The 22,029-nt window shown below is 38.3% G+C and overlaps 1 protein-coding gene across 3 annotated transcripts in view; it reads left to right on the top strand.

The window, feature by feature from the left end:
- The window catches only part of ADGRB3 (adhesion G protein-coupled receptor B3), an 884,190-nt gene that overhangs the window by 304,685 nt on the left and 557,476 nt on the right, over positions 1-22,029 (top strand). The window lies entirely within an intron of this gene.

Genomic DNA, 22,029 nt, shown 5'->3' with positions numbered 1-22,029 from the left:
GAATTGATGCTTTTGAACTGTGGTGTTGGAGAAGACTCTTGAGGGTCCCTTGGACTGCAAGGAGATCCAACCAGTCCATTCTGAAGGAGATCAGTCCTGGGTGTTCTTTGGAAGGAATGATGCTAAAGCTGAAACACCAGTACTTCGGCTACCTCATGCAAAGAGTTGACTCATTGGAAAAGACTCTGATGCTGGTATGGATTGAGGGCAGGAAGAGAAGGGGACAAAAGAGGATGAGTCGGCTGGATGGCATCACTGACTCGATGAACGTGAGTTTGAGTGAACTCCGGGAGTTGGTGGTGGACAGGGAGGCCTGGTGTGCTGCGATTTATGGGGTCGCAAAGAGTTGGATACGACTGAGCAACTGAACTGAACTGAACTGAGAGACACTAGGGACTGGAAAAGGGTATATTTTAGTCTAAATTTTTTTCTTTTTTTCATAGAAGAAGGTTTAGTTGCCAGATATCAGGCATACAGGTAGAGGTCAGAAATACAGATTTCATGTGAAATTGTTAAGGCATGTTTTAAACCAAACAAAATCATTTTGTAAACAGTGTGTGGTGCTGATAAATGATTTTCAGGAGCCAGTGATTCTTTGAAAGTAGAGATGGGCTGCAGAATCACCAGGTACTTGTTACAAATCCTTGTTCCTGGGGCTCCCCAACATAAATTCAATAGATCTGACTTAGGCACTGAGAGGCATTTAAAAAACTATAACAGATATTTCACTGGCAATGTAAACTTTTAAAAACACAGTGTAAGTTTATTTCTACTAAACATTTGAAAATGAAAGGAGATGGAGCCAAATTTAAGTCGCAGGATGTTTTAGACAGATATGCTGGGAGTGTCACATTCTTCTATGTGAGCTCACGTTTCTGGTTTAGTGATTTCAGCATCACAGGATCTCTGATAAAGCACATATCAGCCTGGTCTAATTAAACATTAAGAAAAGTACCCACAGGGAACTCTACTCAATATTTTATAAAAGAATCTAAAAAAGAGTGGATATATGTATATGTTGGATTCACTTTGCTGTACACTTGAAATTATCACATTATAATCAACTGTACTCCAATAAAAATGTTTAAAAAGTGCCAAAATAGGCATGAAAATATTCATTTTGAGAATATTTTGCAAAGAACTGTGTGAGAATGTCCATATAAGTAAACCCATGCTAGAAACAAAATAATGTGTATAACTACGTCTGTGGAAGTGACACAGGACTCAGTGGGACCAGAATTTCTTTCTACTTTCACTGGAGAAATGAATTGGTCTCACTTGAAAGAAATACCCACATCATTGGCGAAATGAGGGGAGTGTTGTAGAAATGAAGAGTGAATCTGCACCGTGGCCTCCTTGTCTGAGAACCTCCCTCTTCGGTTAAGTTCCCTAAAGCTCAGCTTTTAGATGTTTCCTGTATGTACCTGCAGTCCAGTGCCACCTCCAGCTTACAATTAATTGCCTGTGAGGTGCTCAATGTCCCATTCTTTTATGCAGATTTACAAAGATTAGAACCTTTCTGAGTTTTCCTGTACTTGACCTTTTTTTATGTAATCCATGGACTTTTTTTCAAAAGCTGTTCAGTGACAGTTTTTAAATGCTATTATCCTAGTGAATCATTGAATATTAGTATTTTTTTGTAAAATTTTTATTGTAACATTTATTGTAAAAACCCCAACAGTACAAGAATATATTGATCACATACCTTGATATTTCTCCATCTGATCTCGATACAAAGAAGTCACCAATGTTAACAGTTGGTGTGATTTTTTAGAGACATTTATACATGCTCATAAGCACGCACATGAGTGCACTCAGGATTTAGTGAAGTTTTGAATAAATGGAATCAGGTGCAAATTATCTGACACTATTCACTCCACAGTGTACTTTGGAGGTCCTTCCAAGTCCATACACATGCATCTGCTATATGGTTCATTGCTTGCAGAATAGTCTGTATTTTAGCTGAATCCTAATTTCACCCTTGCTTATTGATGGACATTTAGGATGTTTTCGTGGACATACTTCCAACCATGGGTGTCCAAAACCCCTCTGTTGTGACTTTCTGTTTTGTCCGTTTCTCTCACAGTTCTCTTTCAAATACTGAAAGTAGTCCTCAGAGTCATCTCTTCCTCAAGCATACAACCTGATGAAGTGCTGTTGTGACTTCAGTGATGTTAGGACACTTAAGAACGTAGATCTTTCTTTTCTTCTAGTTTAAAGTAAGGCGTGTTTCTCAAATTGTTGATGTTACATGGGAATTGAATTTTGCTCTGTTTGTGGAGAGGGACATGACCACTGTGTGTAGCTGCCAACTTTAGCTCATACTGGTTGACATTGTAATGAAGAAGAATGTATGTTTAGGTTGTTGTTGCTGTTTCCTATATCTTAGTTATTAAAATCTGGCCAGTGTACTGCATCATTATACTTTATAATTATATCTTTAGTAATAGTCCCGAATAATAGGTCCATGCCATATTGTGTTTTTAGAGCTCCATTCCTAAAAGTGAACAGCATATGATTTAGGATACTAATAAGGGCCCCTCTTACTAGTCCTTGTGTGCTCAGTCGCTTCAGTTTTGTCTGACTCTGTGACCCTGTGTACTGTACCTTGTGAGGCTCCTCTGTCTGTGAGATTTTCCTGGCAAGAACACTGAAGTGGGTTGCCTTGCCCTCTTCCAGGGGATCTTCCTGAACCAGCAATCGAACCTGTGTCTCCTGTGTTTGCTGCATTGCAGGCAGATTCTTTACTGCTGAACCACCAGGGAAACCCTTGTTAGTCCTTGCTGCCAAGTCACTTCAGTCGTGTCTGACTCTCTGCATCCCCATAGACGGCAGCCAACCAAGCTCCCCCATCCCTGGGATTCTCCAGGCAAGAACACTGGAGTGGGTTGCCATTTCCTTCTCCAATGCATGAAAGTGAAAAGTGAAAGTGAAGTCGCTCAGTCGTGTCCGACTCTTAGCGACCCCATGGACTGCAGCCTACTAGGCTCCTCCATCCGTGGGATTTTCCAGGCAAGAGTACTGGAGTGGGTTGCCATCGCCTTTTCTGTTGTTAGTCCTTAAGCTTGTGTTATTAATGCTACTCTTACCCTTTCTGACAGCTGACCTAAACTCCACAAAGCCTCTTCCCAAGACTTTGACATTAAGAATAATGAATAAGTTTATCCTGTTTCTTACTCCATGAGATCTCATAATTTACTGTCCATAAGGATTGAGCAAAAGCACTTCCTTTATTATGGACTTAAGCTGTAAGGCTACTTGGGAATGGATACGTTTGTAGCAAAATATGCTGTGATCTCTTTTAATCACTAAGCAATGAGGCCTCCAGCAGGCTTCTTGTTCTGCTTGGCTGGTCAAGCAAATAATTACAGGTGTCCCACTTCAGAGACACCTGCTGCAGGCTGGTCCATGACCTCCATCCCCCATGTCATCACTGCTCAGCTCAGAGAGGGATGGAGAGCCTCCCCATGGCTCCTGGCTTCACAGCAGTTCTTTGATTGTCTTCAATCTGGAAATGAGTTTTATAAATTAGGTTAAAAATTTTCCAAATATTCAGACTCTATTCTTTCCTCTGGCTGTTGTCCCAATTTCCTCCTTTCTTTTCACGGTTATAGAAGGCACAAACTTGACCACAGTCTCCATTTTCTCCCTACCTACCCTCCTTAAATACATGAATTTAGTTTTCCTCTGGATATTCTAGAGAAATTGTGCTGAAAGCAAATTTTTTTCAAATGCTCTCTTCCTGACTTTTAGAAATAAGATATAATCACTGTGGATCACTTGGAAAAGATAGCCGATGATAAAGATACACAAAAATTGTTTATAATGTCACAGAGTAGATATAGGCATATTTTTGTCCTTGGGGTTTTTTGTTTAAGTTTTTTGTTTGTTTGTTTTTGTACTGTGCTTATAAATATAGTAAGATCATTTTCCTTTGCCACTAAAATTTCTTGGAAATAGTTTTTACTTGCTATATTAATTTCATTAATTACTAATTCCTTAGTTTCTAATTGCTTGGTTTTAGAAATTAACAAAAATTTGATCATAATGTTTGACAACATCTCCAATATTTTTAATCAGGTGTATTCAGAAAAATGGAATTTCCCAGTCAATACACAATATTGACAGTATTAATGTTCCTGATAAAAATTGCCACATTGCTAAAGACAAAGGTGGAAATAATTTGGATTCCAATAGCATTCTTTGAGTGCTCATTTTGTGAAATGAGCTCTTAAAAGGATTGTCTAACATTTAATTTTTGCTAATCTAATACATTAAAATAACTTTGTGTTCTTACAGTTTATTGTATCTAGGTTGCTAATGGAGTCAGCATGTGTATTAGTTATTATCATTTTTTGTCTGTTAATTGTGTATTCATATAATAGCACCACAATTATGTTCACTGGTTTGTTGCCAAACCTTAGATTATGTTGATTATGTTTATGATAAACAAAATATTGTGTTCAGAAAGTCTTTTACAATAAAATCTATTATGTCCATGTATATTTGCCTTTGTAATCTCCACTTTATCTTTTTCCTCCCTTTTTCTTACCTCCATTCTCTTCATCCTTCCACTTAACTCTGAGATATTAGGCATGTCTATTCATCTTTATAAGCCTCTCAGGAATAATATACAGAGGGTAATTGTAAGGAATAAATATGTCATATTATCATACTATGAAGCACTGTGTCTAGCACACTCTATAATTCTGATTGACATTTGTAGTTTTGTTTCAGATAGCCTCTGCATATTTATTGTTAAATTAACTACTTGTGTTATAATTTATTTTTAGTATATTTTTAAAAATATTTCTACTTTATTATTTTTTATTGTAGTGAGGCTATTATTTTGGATATTTTTATCACATATGCAGACATAACGAAACTTATTAATTCTACTAGTTTTAAAATTGGTCTTTCTAGGTAAAGAATTTTGTCTGCAAATAAAAAGTTTTTTTTTTCCATTATTTTGTGGTGTATAAATGTTTTGAGTCTAGTTGTGCTGATTCTATCAATACTTCCAAACCAGTGCAAAAAAGCAGAGACATTACTTGGCCAACAAAGGTCTGTCAAGTCAAGGCTGTGGTTTTCCCTGTGGTCATGTATGGATGTGAGAGTTGGACTGTGAAGAAAGCTGAGCGCTGAAGAATTGATGCTTTTGAACTGTGGTGTTGGAGAAGACTCTTGAGAGTCCCTTGGACCACAAGAAGATCCAACCAGCCCATCCTAAAGGAGATCAGTCCTGGGTGTTCATTGGAAGGACTGATGTTGAAGCTGGAACTCCAACACTTTGGCCACCTGATGCGAAGAGCTGACTCATTTGAAAAGACCCTGATGGTTGGAAAGATTGAGGGCCGGAGGAAAAGGGGACAACAGAAGATGAGATGGTTAGATGGCATCACCGACTCGATGGACATAGGTTTGGGTGAACTCTGGGAGTTGGTGATGGACAGGGAGGACTGGCGTACTGCCTTTCATGGGGTCGCAAAGAGTCGGACACAACTGAGCGATTGAACTGAACTGAATGCAAAGTAGTCATTGTTATTATAAACATCCTTGTTTTGTGCTTTTTACTTATGAGGGTGTCTCTAGAGTCTCATTTCTAAGTATGATGGAACAATTGACTTGATGTTTTTTTAGTTATTTTTCCTTATCTGAAGACTCTCAGTTTTGACTGAAATACCACAACAAAACAAAATCACACTATGTGAGAGCTGTGAGCTTTAGTTCTATTCAGGGACCTTACTGAGGACTATAGCCTGGGAGACAGCTGGTCAGTAACTTAGAGGAGCTGTTCCTCCAGAGCTAAGAGGAGAGACCAGTGTCTATATGATCTTGGAGAAGAGGGCACATGAAGCCAAGCATACATCACAGGGAGGGATTAGTGCTGGCCATGCTGCTGCTGAGTTGCTTCAGTCGTGTCTGACTCTGTGCGACCCCCATAGATGGCAGCCCACCAGGCTCCCCAGTCCCTGGGATTTTCCAGGCAAGAACACTGGAGTGGGTTGCCATTTCCTTCTCCAATGCATAAAAGTGAAGAATGAAAGTGAAAAGTGAAAAGCGAAGGTGAAGTCGCTCAGTCGTGTCTGACCCTTAGTGACCGCATGGACTGCAGCCTACCAGGCTCCTCTGTCCATGGGATTTTCCAGGCAAGAGGACTGGAGTGGGGTGCCATCGCCTTCTCTGGCTGCTGGCCATGAGTAACAGGTATCTCAGTTAATAGTTTCAGTGCTCCTCTAGGTATCAGAAGATGCAAGCCTAGGGCTCACTTGATTTTTTTCCTGAGAAATACATCCTAACTATCTAGGGGTCTGTTTTTTCAAAGTACAGAGCGCCTCATCCTGTTTTTCATCCCAAATTCCTTTCCAGGTGCACTGTGTCAGCAACTGCCTTGGCTAATGACTTGATCATTGGAGAACAGGAGGGTGGGCAACAGTCTTTGTTTTATACTAGTTTTAAAAGAATTTTAATTACAAGAAGTTGATAAATTTTAGGCTTTTCTAGATCTGTTTCAGTTATACTTTTTCTCAAATGTTTTCCAACATTGATGCATAATTAATTCTTCAAATGGACCCTACCCAGTTATGAGAGATTTTTCCACTCATGTACCATTAATTTCATCCTAGTTTTTTATTTAGGGTTTTCACATAAATTATTTTGCTTCACGCTTTTTATTTTTAACCATATTTGTTATATGTTACTACCTTTGTTACCCTAACTTTATAAAACAAATTAGGTAGTTTTAAATGTTTTGCAAGTTCTATAACATTTTGTCTATATTAGGAAATAATTTCATATAAAAATTTAAAAGCTACTCTTGCCATTATATATGAAGCTGGTCCTTATTGGCATATAGTCCTTTAACAACATTTTCTGTCCTCCTTGTTTATTGGACAATTAAATATTTTTCCTGCTTCTTGAATTAACATTGCTAAATTTTTCTGAAAATTATTGATTTCAATGAAATTGTAATGTTAATATTTATAAATATCATAGTCTCCTTAATATTAAAATCAATGTTAGTTATCTCTTCCCCTTTTAATTTATATGCATATTTTATTTATTCACTGCATTCATTAGAATCACAAAAAGAGATTAAGTTTCTGTTGTTGATCAGTATTCAATTCTAATATTTCTGTTTCTTATCAAGTTATTTTTCTTTTACCTTTTTTGGAAATTATTTGATTCTTGAAGATCACCAGTGATTATCTAATATTCAAATCCAGTAACCTTCTCAACTCCTTTTTATTAATTGAAGGCTGGGCTTCCCTAGATGAAACACGCTCTTAAGTTCTGTCTCCTTTCGCTGTTTCTCATAATCTTATTTCAATGTTCTGCTTTCCTCTTCCAAACTGCAATGTGGGCTCTCTCCAAAAGCAGCTCCTGGTCCTTCTTTGCTTTGTAGACCTCACCCAACCTTTATCACAGCAAAAAGTCAATAAACCTATATCCTCATATTGACTTCCTTAGTTCATCTGTTAGCATTTCCACTAAGAAGTTTCACTCTCACCTTAAGCTCAAAGTGAAGTCATAAAATTCTCACAAGTACTTCCGTGTTGTGACTTCCTGATTGCTGACTGTACCATTTCCATTCCTTCCAAATCTTATCCTTAAACCCTGAGGTTATCCAGATCCTCATTCCCCTCCTTCAGCTGCAAAATCTAATACACTCTGCATTTGTGGTTGATGTGGTCTCACAGAAGCATCTTCCACTGGTGCTTCCTCCTCTTTATCTGAGAGCACCCAGCTGATAAGAGAGCCTGATGATTTAAGTGAATGTCCAATCAGGAGAGGTTTCAGTCACCCCTAAATTTATTAGTGACTCTCCAGAGGCCTCTTTTTCTCCTTTTGGAAAAAAAAAAATTGTCAATACTCTTACCTTGGGATGACTTTCAATTCTAAATCTGTCCTTGTGTCTGTGGGAGATATTGGAGATTTTAATTCAGTGAATGTATTCTCAACAGTGAAATCTTTGCACTGTTAATTTGCCTTTGGTACAAGTTCTGAAGAAAACCTCATAACATCTTATTACACATGCCTCTCCCCAAAAGAGCATTTAAAATTTGAAAATAATGGTGGTAAGAATTTTTTGATGGTGGATTAGGGATAAACATAATATTTTTTCTGACATCTTTATCATAATGAACTTGAATTGCTTTTACTCAGGGCATGGATACTGTGCCCTCTGTTTTAGTTTAATACTTTAAAGAAAAAAACATAGGCTTTGAACATACTCACACCTGATTTTGAATGACCACTCTGTATAGTGCAAGTGATACTATTACATTATTATTTGATTTCTCATCTCTACGTGGGTGAGGGGGTCATAATTCTTAAATATAAAAGAGGTAACAAATTCCATCTTTCCACCAAAGGGTAGTGACATAGTAAATGCCAAAGAAATGTTGGTATCCTCATTTAAGCACCAGAGAAAGAAAACATTGACACATGTATGTGGACTCTGAAATTAATTTCATATAATCATTTTATGGTAACTGTGTTAAAGTATTTATTGATATCACTTACTGGCTGGTCTTAGGGTAGGACCAAAATGCTTCTATCTACACTTTTCCAGCCAATCTGCTCCAGGAAGCTTGGAGATTGCCTTTTATGGAAGCAGTAGGAGATTTTGACCTCAAAACCTGAGGTCAAGACAGCCAACCATGAAGCTACTTTAAATTTGTAAGTCAGTAAATTCACTGAGATTCTCTGGATACCAGCAAAACATGTTCTCCATCTTCAGAGGAGGCTGCAAGAGAAGGTGGTTTATGTTCATTCAGTGAAGTTGCCAAATCTGATTCAGCAGTGTTACAAAAGTGGCATGAGAATTGATGGAGAATTTCTACTTAATCTGAGGATTTAACTTCACTAATTTCAATGGCGTTTGCTAAAAAAAAAAAAATAAATAAAGGTTTATGGCTAGTAATTACTTTTTTAGCTGGTAATGTCTTTTCATTTGCAAATGTGTTTCTGGGAATGTTTGAACGTTGGCTTTTTGGAAAATGACTTTATTTGCTGCACAAAGGTCATTCTTAAATGTCAAACATCATTTGGTAGTTGTTCATGTTTCATGTTTTTTAATGTCTGAAAGAATATTTTTTTCAGACTTGTTTTTGAGGTTAACCTAGTGTTTTGAGGTAGTGGGAAATTCTGGTTCTCTGAAACCATAGGGTATGAAAAGAACATAGAGCATTGTCACAAGTGAAAAATCAAGTTCTTGTGTGGCTCAGTCCTGACCTTTACAAGTGATTAACAGATTGCTTGTCTGGTAAAAGAGTTCAGTTCTTTCTCAGCCATTTACTAAGAAGAATTGAGTACTGTTGTGAGAATTTAATTCTTGTATTAAAATTGGAGTCAGAAAAACTTTACAGTCTGTAGAGGAACCAAAACTAAAGCCTTTCCATTCTCAGTAACTTAAAGATTGAATATATAAATTCCTCTGATTTTTTTATGTGCCTCTTCCAGAGTGAATCTAATGTGGCCTAGTACTCACACTTCTAAATTCTTCATTGAAAATATAAATGCATCTCTTTATTCATACTTAAAAAAGAAAATTTTGTTAGACACAAATTAAAATGACTAATATTGTGAAGGGTGAAAATTTTAGGAAAGGAGCAGTATGATATGTTACTTACTATTAAAATATTTCCATTATCCAAACTCATGTTAATGACACTATAAGATTACACTTTTTGGGAGGCATCTTAATATTAATTCACATTGTGAAACTGTTAATTTGACATATTTTCCTTCCCATGGTGTATCATGGAAAATCCACAAAGCAATTGGAAGGGATCTGCAGCTGAGATTATAAAAGCTCTGAGCAAACATTAGCCTGATTATGTATTCCACCATGATTAACACCATGAAACCACATATTCCAACTTAGGAAAATAAGCCATTCAAAGTGCAAGGATATCAAATTAATTTTAAGGTTGAAAGGGTTTATATTAACTATATGGCCTTATACTTGAGGGCCTGCTGTGGTCATCGATTATATGTGACTTTTTTAATCCCAGACCCCAAACACCTTCAACTGTATAATGATGGACAAGTCAAGTAATCTCTTGAAACTTCATCATTTCAATATCTAAAAGGGGACTAGGACTTAACTCATGATAGCACTTAAATAGAGTAGCTAACTTGTTGGAAAGAATTTGAACAATATGGCAGAATGATCTGATGTGGATGGACCCCAGCCCTAATGAAAACTCATATAAATGCTGAATAAATGTTGGATAACAAACATGAGCCATCCTGAAAAAAAAAAAAAAAATATATATATATATATATATAGGTATCCATAAAATACAGCAGCAATAATAAAAAGACAAAAGTGACATATAGGGTCAGTTGGCGCTTTTGAGTGTTTTGGGTCATTATAAGCTCTAGATGGTTAAGAATTTATGACTTCAGTGTTGCTGCATGGAGAGGAGAGTATGCTCAGCCAGCATAGGCTCGGGGAAAAAAAAACAACTACGTAAAGCTGGAGGCCTCACTGAATTCCCTTTTCTATCAAAGGGAGTTTAGAGAAATTTTATTCAATAGCTGCAGGAAAGAGTGAGAAAGAAGCTTGCCTTCCTCAAGAGGCTTGGTGGGAAGAAGAAAGGTACCCCCACCCCAACAAAAGAAGCAAACACTAGCACAGGCCATGCAAGTATATGATGCATGTTTATGGTTTTGTGATATAGCAACCTACAGCCAAGAAATTTATGGCTGTGAAGGATATTTTTACAGTGAGGATTATATGAGTTTCATGGAGGGGGAAAGTGCTGTGCAAGATGAGCACTCAGTAGAAATAACACAGAATCATACAAAATAAAATACAGGAGAAAGCAAAAACCATGCAGGAGAATCAGCAGATGTAATGCAAGGATCACACTCTGAATGAGAAAACACACAAGCAAAATCCTTCAATAGGCCACAAAACAGATATGTTTAAAGTGATTTTTCTAAAAGAATAGAAATAATAAAGAAGAAATACAGAGCAACATAATAGAAAATAGATTTAGAGGATGTCACCCAGAGTGCAGTAAGATTAAGATCATGACACTCAATAATAATAGCTTTCTCTCCTTTCTCTGTTTTTCCTCTCTCTCAACATTGCAACATACTTTGCAGTCACTTACAAGGCACATGATACAGTGATGGACAAGACAGAAAAGACTCCTAGTCTTATGAAGCTCACATTTTAGTGGATTGTTGGATACAGTTATTAAACAAAACAGAAACAAACACAATACAGATAATGATAAGTTCAGTGAAGAATTAAAATCAGGTCTTAGAGAATGACTGTATTTGTATTCGGTGATCAAGGAGAGCCTTTTGGAAAATGGTGAGATTTTAACTAAGAATGACAAACTGGAAAAGGTCAGTTTTCATTCCAATCACAAACAAAGGCAGTGCCAAAGAATGTTCAAACATTCTACTATTCTGCATGACTCTACTGCACAATTGCACTCATCTCACACACTAGCAAAGTGATGCTCAAAGTTTTCCAAGCCAGGCTTCAACAATGTGTGAACCATGAACTTCCACATGTTAAGCTGGATTTAGAAAAGGTAGAGGAACCAGAGATCACATTGCCAACATCTGTTGGATCATCGAAAAAGCGAGAGAATTTCAGAAAAACATCTACTACTGACTTACTGACTACGACAAAGCCTTTATTGTATGGATCACAACACACTGTGGAAAATTCTTCAAGAGACTGGAATATCAGACCACCTGACCTGCCTCCTGAGAAATCTGTATGCCAGTCAAGAAGCAACAGTTAGAACTGGAGGTTAGAAAAAGAAGTTAGAACTGGACATGGAAAAACAGACTGGTTCCAAATTGGGAAAGGAGTATGTCAAGGCTGTATATTGTCACCCTGTTTATTTGACTTATATGCAGAATATATCATGTGAAATGCTGGGCTGGATGAAGCACAAAATGGAATCAAGATTGCTGGAAGAAACATCAATAACCTCAGATATGCACAGGACACCACTCTTATGGCAGAAAGCGAAGAAGAAATAAAAAGCTTCTTAAGGAAAGTGAAAGAGGAGAGTGAAAAAGCTGACTTAAAACTCAACATTCAACAAAGGAAGATCTTGGCATCCAGTCCCATCACTTCATGGCAAATAGATGGGGAAACTATGGAAACAGTGACAGACTTTGTTTTTTTTTTTTTTTTGGTCTCCAAAATCACTGCAGATGAAATTAAGCCATGAAATTAAGAGATGCTTGCTCCTTGGAAGAAAAGCTATGATGAACCTAGACAGCGTATTAAAAAGCAGAGACATTACTTTGCTGACAAAGGTCCATCTAGTCAAAGCTATGGTTTTTCTAGTAGTCATGTACTGATGTGAGAGTTGGACTATAAAGAAAACTGAGCGCCAAATAATTGACACTTTTGAACTGTGGTGTTAGAGAAGACTCTTGAGAGTCCCTTGGACTGCAAGGAGATCCAACCAGTCCATTCTAAAGGAAATCAGTCCTGAATATTCATTGGAAGGACTGATGCTGAAGCTGAAACTCCAAAACTTTGGCCATCTGATGTGAAGAACTGACTCACTGAAAAAGACCCTGATGCTGGAAAAGGTTGAAGGCAGGAGGAGAAGGGGGTGACAGAGGATGAGATGGTTGGGTGGCATCACTGACTCCATGGACATGAGTTTGAACAAGCTCTCGGAGTTTGTGATGGACAGGGAAGCCTGGCGTGCTGCAGTCCATGGGTTTGCAAAGAGTTGGACACGACTGAGTGACTGAACTGAACTGAAGAATGACAAGAATGAAACAACCATGAAACAAACAACCCTATAGTTCTATAGTGAAGTTAGACGGTTTCTCTTCTCTAAAGCACCTTATCCATTAGGCACTCAAAATTTATTTCCAAAATGAGACTATAATTTTTGAGACAATTATCACTGTTTTTTGACACTCGGAGCACTATTCTTTCCGCATATTATACTTTATCAGAAAAGTTTCCCAATTAAAGAAATCAGTGTATGTTTTAGGCAATAAAAGGTCAGTATGGCTGGAACATGGTTAATCATAGGGAGAAGAATGTGAGATGGTTTTTTGAGATGTAGGCTGGGCAGATTACACAGGCCTATTAGTAAGACCCAGAGTAAGGAGTTTAGATTTTATTTTAAGAGTTGGAAAGATATGAAATGAATTTAGAGAGGAGGTTTACATTATCTGTTTTACCTTTTAAAAGGTCTGCCTTTCTGCCATGAGGAGACTGCATGGTGAGCAGAAGTGGCGGTGGAGAAGAGGCAGTTAGACAGGCATTGCAATGCTCCCAGTGCGAGAAGCTAGTCGGGTGTGTACCTGTGTGGTGATGATGGCGCTCAAGAGACCTCGACAAGTTTGGAACATGGTTTGGATGGACACAGGACAGTTGAAAAATCAACAGAATACAGTGTTGTGGAATGGGGAGAATCATAGATTCTAGGAATCAGAGATACATCCCTGTGGAATACTGACTAGTCGCACCACTAGTTAAGCACCTCCACTAGTCAACACTTAGGTACTTCATGTGGACACTCACTCCTTTTTACGGACTCTCAGTTGTCAGAAAATTCTTCCTATGGATTTGACCCTTTCCCCTGTATTCTTTCTTATTTGTTCATTTATTTTTAATCCTTCTGCACATGAATTTCCAAATATTCAAAGAAAATCACTGTTTCTTCCTGAATTTTTTCCCAAGTTAAGTATACACAGTTTTTTATTATTACTATTATTATAAGAATCTATTTTTATCACATTTGGAGCCCTATAGTTCTATAGTGAGGTTAGACGGTTTCTCTTCTCTAAAGCACCTTATCCATTAGGCACTCAAAATTTATTTCCAAAATGAGACTATAATTTTTGAGACAATTCTCACTGCTTTTTGACACTCTGAGCACTATTCTTTCTGCATATTATACTTTATCAGTATTTCCCTTTAAAACACTAATGGCCACATCTGAATATAAAGTGGACCAAAAGTTCTGAATTCTATACTTTAAAAAATGCAACAAAAGTTTAAATTGAGATTTGGTACAGCTATTTTACAATGTTGACTCATCAGACTTTAGTCATCAAAACCCCCAGTATATTCACTTTAAAATAACTTGTTACGCCAGGTGTATGCCAGCCTAGAAGACATATCCTGATATAGACTTCTGGCAAAGGAACAATAACTTATATAATACATAGATTTGAAGAAATATTATAATTAATTGGAAAATATTTAAAAACTTAAAGCTACAGCACTAAGATGACATCGTTTTTCCTTCTGAGAAGCAAAATTTTAATTACATCTCCCACTTAACTCTTGTTGGAGCAGTTTGCAATAATTAGCTAATCAGAACTATTGTGCTCTGTGAAGGTTGGGGTCAGGGAAGAAGAAAAAGCCCAAAACCAAAATCAGGAAGAATTTAGCACATAAGAGATGCCATCCTTAATTCCCTTTGCCAATCCTTGGCCACTTAGCCACCAGTTCAGTAGACCCAGCAATGACTAGTAAACAACTTTAGATTCCCTTCTATATCAGGGTGGTGTTTGCATTTGGTACAGAAAGTGCAAAATCAGCTGAGAGACTGTGTATAATGGATATTATAGCATGAGCCACCCAGAGCCAATATAAGAATGTCAGGTTGTAATCCTAAAGTTACCATTAATATGTTTCCAAATTCTCCATCCTTTCAAATGCTAGCTTTAGTGTAATTTTAAGCAAACACTTGGCTTGATCTTCTGCATAATTTGCAGCTATAAATTCATTATACTCTTGATATCCCTAGGGATGTTTTGAGGGAGGGGTTATATATGTTCCTGCCTGTTCAATCTTACATGTATTTTAGCTATGTCATTGACCATTGCTTTGTATTTTGTAGGTGGGGCTGTTCTTTATTCTGCCCCTTGCCAACCTCAGTGTGAAATCAATCTTTAATTTCTGTAATCACCTCTTTTTAAATATTACTAATATAAGGTATAGGCTTTTAATAAAAGTTAGTTGTAGTGTAGAAGGATTTTATTTCACAGTATATACCTTTATATTTAAATATCACTGTTATTAAAATTGCTTCTGATATTATTTCCATGTGGAATCTCACAGTTTCCTCCTGCGGTCTCAGTTTTCAAGCATTTTCTGGATGGTTCTCCCCTTACTCCTTAATCCTCTTTTTAACCTCACCTCCTTCCTCTGTTTTACTCAGGAAGCCTCACCTTGTCTCCCTGGGAGCCTCAGTAAAGTTCAAATTATTACTTGTTAATATGCCAACTAATCTCTCTCTTTTATCACTGTCAGTTTTCCAGATTTCACCTTAGGGCTTATCTTTACATAATCAAACTGGTTCATCAAGAAATTTTTGATAACTCTAAGAAAATTTTCTGCATTATTTCTAGTCAACTTTTATTTTATTTTGCTCTTTATTTATTCATGAATGATTTATCCTGAGCACCATACGTTTATTTAAAAATAAATTTGGAATGCATGTCTAGGACCAGCTCTCACCAAGGTGGTAATAAGCTTGTTTTCACAGATCCTAACTGTATCACTGTAACTAGGAGGCACTATAGTGTGGGTGGCCTCAAGATGTAGATCAGCCTACAGGAGTGGGAGACTGATGGTTGTTTTTCCAAAAGTGATACCGGAGTCTGTAGGAATGGGTGGAATTTCTCAAGGAGAGAATGTTGAGGGGAAGACTTAGCTTTAGAGGATGAAGATTCACTAAGGCAGTGAAGGAAACAAAGCAGTCAGGAGGAGGAAGAAAATCAAATCGTCAGCTTTGCAAACCAAGGGGGATGAACATTTTAGGAAAAGTTGTGGGATGGGGCAGAGTGGGAGGGTGTCAAATGCTGGAGGCATCAAGATGAATGTGACAGTTTCTGAGGCAATTGCCTTTCCAGAAAGCGGTTTCATTCAGGGAAGGAGGCTTGAAGTCAGATTGCCTGACATTATTGGACGAGGGGAGAGTGGAGAATCAGAGGACACTCTTTTGAAAGGTTTATGTAAGTAGGAGAGAGAATTCTTCAGAGAATGACATGGAAAGTAATATGGTTTGCACTTAACTTTAATAGTCAGAAGTCAGGATTCAGTTTTCTCAGAGGATGCTCTTAAGGGATACAGAGAGGCTGGGATGCAAGCAGAGGGCAGCTTGCAGCACCTTCAAACCTCCACACCAGATATGAACAGAAACTAAGAAAAGGGGAAGCTGGCTTAAGAGAGAATTGCTGAGTATGCTCAGTTAAAGGGCTGGTCCTTGTATGGAAAGGGAACAGAGTTCCAAGTAAGCTGAGTGAGAAAGACCCATATCTAGACATGCATTGGTAAAATTTCAGAACTCTAATGATAAAAGGAAAAACCTTCAAAGAAACTTCCAGAAAGAAAAGCAGATTCTCTTGTATGTGTTACTCTCTTAGTCATGTCTGACTTTTTGCGACCCCGTGGACTGTAGCCCACCAGGCTCCTCTGTCCATGGAATTCTCCAGGCAAGAGTACTGGAGTGGGTTGTCATTTTACCAGTAGACATCTCACAGGCAACAATGGGTACCCGCATTCTGTGTACAAGTTATCGTCAGTGTTCACTGAGGAAAAGAGATACTCAACCTGGGGAGTTCCCTGGTGCTCCAGTGGTTAGGATTTGGTGCTTTTCACTGCCAGGGTCCGGGTTCAATCCCTGCCTCAGGAACTAAGATAAAAATCCTTGACCTTAAGTTTCTAGGTCTAGTAAAACCAGCATTCAAATGTGACAGCCAGATGGGTCAATGTTAGACCATTCTCTGTTAAAAGAGGTACTTGAACAGAATTAAGCAAATCCAAGAAAGGAGATCAACAAAGAAACTGATACTGAGAGTTAGATTAAGTTGAGACTAATAGTCAAGTCTAATTATTGAAGAATGATGTACAATAATTTGGAAATGAATATGGAAAATAATGATACATGAGTATCAAGACAGAGGAGCATGGATGACACATTAAAATTCTTGTCTTGGTTTGGGAAAGAGTACAAACACTAATTAACTATAGATATTGATAGATTTAAAGCTTTATTTAAGTACATGTGGTAAAATTGGTAAACACCAATAATTTAAAGATATCTAAATAAAAACTATTACAGTGAAAATTGCTATCAATCCAAAAGAATTAAATAGGGGGAAAATGAAAAAACAAGAAAATATGCTAAATAAAAAATTTAAGATATAAGATATAAGTCCAGTATTATGATAAATATGATAAATTAAGATGATTTTATTTCCTACTAAAAGGAAGAGGATCAATGTGATTTTTAAAATACAGCTATACATGTTTTATGTAAGATATATGCTTAAAGCAAAATGATACTGAAGAGTAGAAAACATATGGAAAAAGATGTAGCAGGCAAAGGTGTTAACAAAGCAGCAATAACAGTATTAATATCAAGCAAAATTGGACAAGGAAAAGCACTACTCAGGTTGAAGAGAGATGTATATTGAGAGATAGTAGACCAAAAAAAAACTAACATTTTCCCTCCCTGAACTATTAGTTGTGAAGTATTTTTGGGAGGGGAGGTGACATCAAAACTGTGTCTATGGCTCCTTCCTCTGAGAGCAAATCTTTGATGGCTGCATAAATGTAAATGTATGACCCCGTGAAAATAGAGAGGCATGCTATAATGAAACTATATTTATGTCTTCTTGGGTAGTTTACAAAAATAAAAGCATTTAAGAGGTATAATATAACAATAGTGAATGGAATGAGGAAACAAGCATTTTCGCATAGTGCACATAAAGACTAGATCCATGTATAACAAAATCAATTAAAATTGAAAGGAAAGAAAGCTCTGGGATAATAGAAGAGAAGCCAATGAGACCACAGCATGATTTTGGACATAGTAACCTGGCTTTTGTGTCAAGTTTTCATCTCAGTGATCTCTTAATCATCCTCCATCAAATGATACAGATGAAATATTACTTAAATTCCCTTTATCTGCAGCAGTTTCTGAATGAAACAATGATATTAAAAGTTATGAATCTGACTAATGTATTTTTGATCACTTATAATGAAGCTGTCCAAGGACTGGCTAATAAATTTAATATTTATGTAAGACTTATAAGCCTTGTATATCAGACTAGGAATAACTATAAAATTTTCTCTCACAAAAACAAATTCTTGTCTGTTCAGTTCATGTCTGTGTATCACCAGTGTCTAGAGTCCTGACTGGTTTATAATAGGTGCAAATTTAATGTTTATTAAATGAATGGAATGTATTAGGGCTCAGAAGCCTTTGAAAACATATTGTCTTCTAAAGAAAAAAAAAATCCCTCTCCAATGAGGATGCTGGCTACAGCTTTCCAAACTGCATAATCTGAAGCCTCACATGCAAAGTAAACCTTGCTTTAGTGCTCAGACATTCAGCCAGGGAGAAAGGAGAAGCCCCAACAAGACTGTGGGAGGGGTGAAATCAGGTATCCAGTCAAACCGCATACACACCAGAGACACTTGGAGGGCTCAACAAAACCTTGTATGCACCAGGACCCAGGGACCCCATAAAAGACTGAGCCAGACCTGCCTTTGAGTGTCTCCTGTGGAGGCACAGGTCAGCAGTGGCCTGCCGCAGGGACAGGGGCTCTGGCTGAAGGAGACCTGGGAGGTGTGGTGTGTGGCCTAAGTCCTCCTGGAAGAGGTTGCCATTAGCCCCACTTTAGAGTGACCAAGCAGATGACCCACAAACTGAAGAACAATTATACCAGAGAAGTTCTCACACTGTTGTGAAAGTTCTAGGGCCCACAACAGATTTCCCAACCTGGGGATCTGGCAAAGGGACTGAGAACCCCCAGGGAATTTGACTTTGAAGACCAATGGGATTTGATTACAGAACTCCTACAGGACTGCTGCTGCTGTTTCTAAGTCAAGTCCGACTCTGTGCAACCCCATAGACGGCAGCCCAACAGGCTCCTCCATCCGTGGGCTTCTCCAGGCAAGAGTACTGGAGTGGGGTGCCATTGCCTTCTCCACGTGCAGGACTGGGGAAGCAGAATCTTGGAGGGCACAAACAAAACCTTGTGTGCACCAGGACCCAGGAGAAAGGAGCAGTGATCCCACAAGAGGCTGAGCCAGACTTGCCTGTGAGCATCCAGGAGTCTGTGGCAGAGGTGTGGGTCAACAGTGGGATACTGTGGGGTCAGGGGTACTTAATACAACAGTCCTGGTCTAAGTCCTTTCAAAGGAGCTGCCATTACCACCATTACCTCTACCATAGTTTGGCCTGAGGCCAAACTACAGGAAGGGAACACAGCCCCACCCATCAACAGAAAATTGGATTAAAGATTTATTGAGCATGGCCCTGCCCATCAGAGCAAGACCCAGATTCCCCCACAGCCAGTACCTCCCATCAGGAAGCTTCCACAAGTCTCTCATACTTATCCATCAAAGGGCAGATGAATGGAAACCACAGTTACAGAAAATTAACCAAACTGATCACTTGGATCACAGCCTTGTCTAACTCAATGAAACTATGAGCCTCACTGTATAAGGCCACCCAAGATGGATGGGTCATGGTGGAGAGTTCTGACAAAATGTGGTCCACTGGAGAAGGGAATGGCAAACCATTTAAGTATTCTTTCTTTAAGAACACTGTGGACAGTATGAAAAGGCAAAAAGTTATCAAATGGAAAGATGAACTCCCCAGGACAGTAGGTGCCCAATATGCTACTGGAGAAGAGTGGAGAAATAGCTCCAGAAAGAAGGAAGGGGCTGAGTCAAAGCAAGAACAGAGCCCAGCTGTGGATGTGACTGAAGATGGAAGTAGTCTGATGCTGTAAAGAACAATATTGCATAGGAACCTGGAATGTTAGGTCCATGAGTCAAGGTAAGTTGGAGGTGGTTGAACAGGAGATGGCAAGAGTGAACATTGACACTTTAGGTATCAGTGAACTAAAATGGAGTGGAATGGGCGAATTTAATTCAGATGACCATTATATCTACTACTGCGGGCAAGAAGCCTTTAGAAGAAAAGGAGTGGCCATCATAGTCAGCAAAAGAGTCTGAAATGCAATACTTCAGTGCAATCTCCAAAACGACAGAATGATCTCTGTTTGATTCCAAGGCAAACCATTCAGTATCACAGTAATCCAAGTCTATACCCCAACTACTAATGCTGAAGAAACTGAAGTTGAAAGGTTCTATGAAGAACTAGAAGACCTTCTAGAACTAACACCAAAAAAGATGTCCTGGTCATCCTAGGGGACTGGAGTGCAAAAGTAGGAAGTCAAGAGATACCTGGACAAACTAGCAAGTTTGACCTTGGAGTACAGAATGAATCAGGGCAAAGGGTAACAGAGTTTTGCCAAGAGAACACACTGCACATAGCAAACACCTCTTCCAACAACACAAGAGACGACTCTACACATGGACATCACCAGATGGTCAGTACCAAAATCAGGTTGATTATATCATTTGCAGCCAAAGATGGAGAAGGTGTACAGTCAGAAAAAACAAGACTGGAAGCCGACTTGGCTCAGATCATGAACTCCTTATTGCAAAATTCAGACTTAAATGAAGAAATTAGGGAAAACCACTGGACCAATTCAGGTATGACCTAAACCAAATCCCTTAATGATTACACAGTGGAAGTGAGAAATAGATTCAAAGGATTAGATCTGATAGACAGAGTGTGCCTAAAGAACTATGGACAGAGGTTTGTGGCATTGTACAGGAGGCAGTGATCAAGACCATCCATAAGAAAAAGAAAGGCAAAAAAGCAAAATGGTTGCCTGAGGAGGCCTACAAATAGCTGTGAAAAGAAAAGAAGTGAAAGGCAAAGGACAAAAGGAACTATATACCCATTTGAATGCAGAGTTCCAAAAAATAGCAAGGAGAGAGAAGAAAGCCTTCCTCAGTGATCAATGCAAAGAAATAGAGGAAAACAATAGAATGGGAAAGACTAGAGATCACTTCAAGAAAATTAGAGATACCAAGGGAACATTTCATGTAAAGATAAGCACAAAAAAAAAACAGAAATGGTATGGCGCTAACAGAAGCAGAAGATATTAAGAAGAGGTGCTAAGAATACACAGACGAACTATAGAAAAAAGATCTTCATGACCCAGATAATCATGATGGTGTGATCACTCACCTAGAGCCAGACTTCTTTGCAAAGTCAAGTGGGCCTTAGGAAGCATCACTACGAACAAAGCTAGTGGATGTGATGGAATTCCAGTGGAGTTATTCCAAATCCTGAAAGATGATGCTGTGAAAGTGCTGCACTCAATATGCCAGCAAATTTGGAAAACTCAACAGTGGTCATGGGACTGGAAAAGGTCAGTTTTCATTCCAATTACAAAGAAAGGCAATGCCAAAAAATGCTCACACTACTGCACAATTGCACTCATCTCACAAGGTAGCAAAGTAATGCTCAAAATTCTCCAAGCCAGGCTTCAATAATACATGAACCATGAACTTCCAGATGTTCAAGCTGGTTTTAGAAAAGGCAGAGGAACCAGAGACCAAATTGCCAACATCTGCTGGATCATCGAAAAAGCAAGAGCATTCCAAAGAAACATCTATTTCTGCTTTGTTGACTATTCCAAAGCCTTTGACTGTGTGGATCACAATAAACTGTGGAAAATTCTGAAAGAGATGGGAATACCAGAACACCTGCCCTGCCTCTTGAGAAAACTGTATGCAGATCAAGAAGCAGCAGTTAGAACTGGACATGAAACAAAAGACTGGCTCCAAATCAGGAAAGGAGTACGTCAAGGCTATATATTGTCACCCTGCTTATTTAACTTATATGCAGGGTACATCATGAGAAATGCTGGACTGGAAGAAGCACAAGCTGGAATCAAGATTGCTGGGAGAAATATCAATAACCTCGGATATGCAGATGACACCACCCTTATGGCAGAAAGTGAAGAAGAACTAAACAGAAAAACTCAACATTCAGAAAACTAAGATCATGGCATCCAGCCCCATCACCTCATGGCAAATAGATGAGAAACAATGGAAATAGTGACAGACTTTATTTTCTTGGGCTCCAAAATCACTGCAGATGGTGACTGCAGCCATGAAATTAAAAG

This window comes from Bubalus bubalis, chromosome 10 (assembly GCF_019923935.1).
Source record: "Bubalus bubalis isolate 160015118507 breed Murrah chromosome 10, NDDB_SH_1, whole genome shotgun sequence".
Classification (NCBI taxonomy): Eukaryota; Metazoa; Chordata; class Mammalia; order Artiodactyla; family Bovidae; genus Bubalus; species Bubalus bubalis.
Note: the sequence above shows the minus strand (reverse complement) of the source record. Positions and strands in the feature narration are given on the sequence as shown.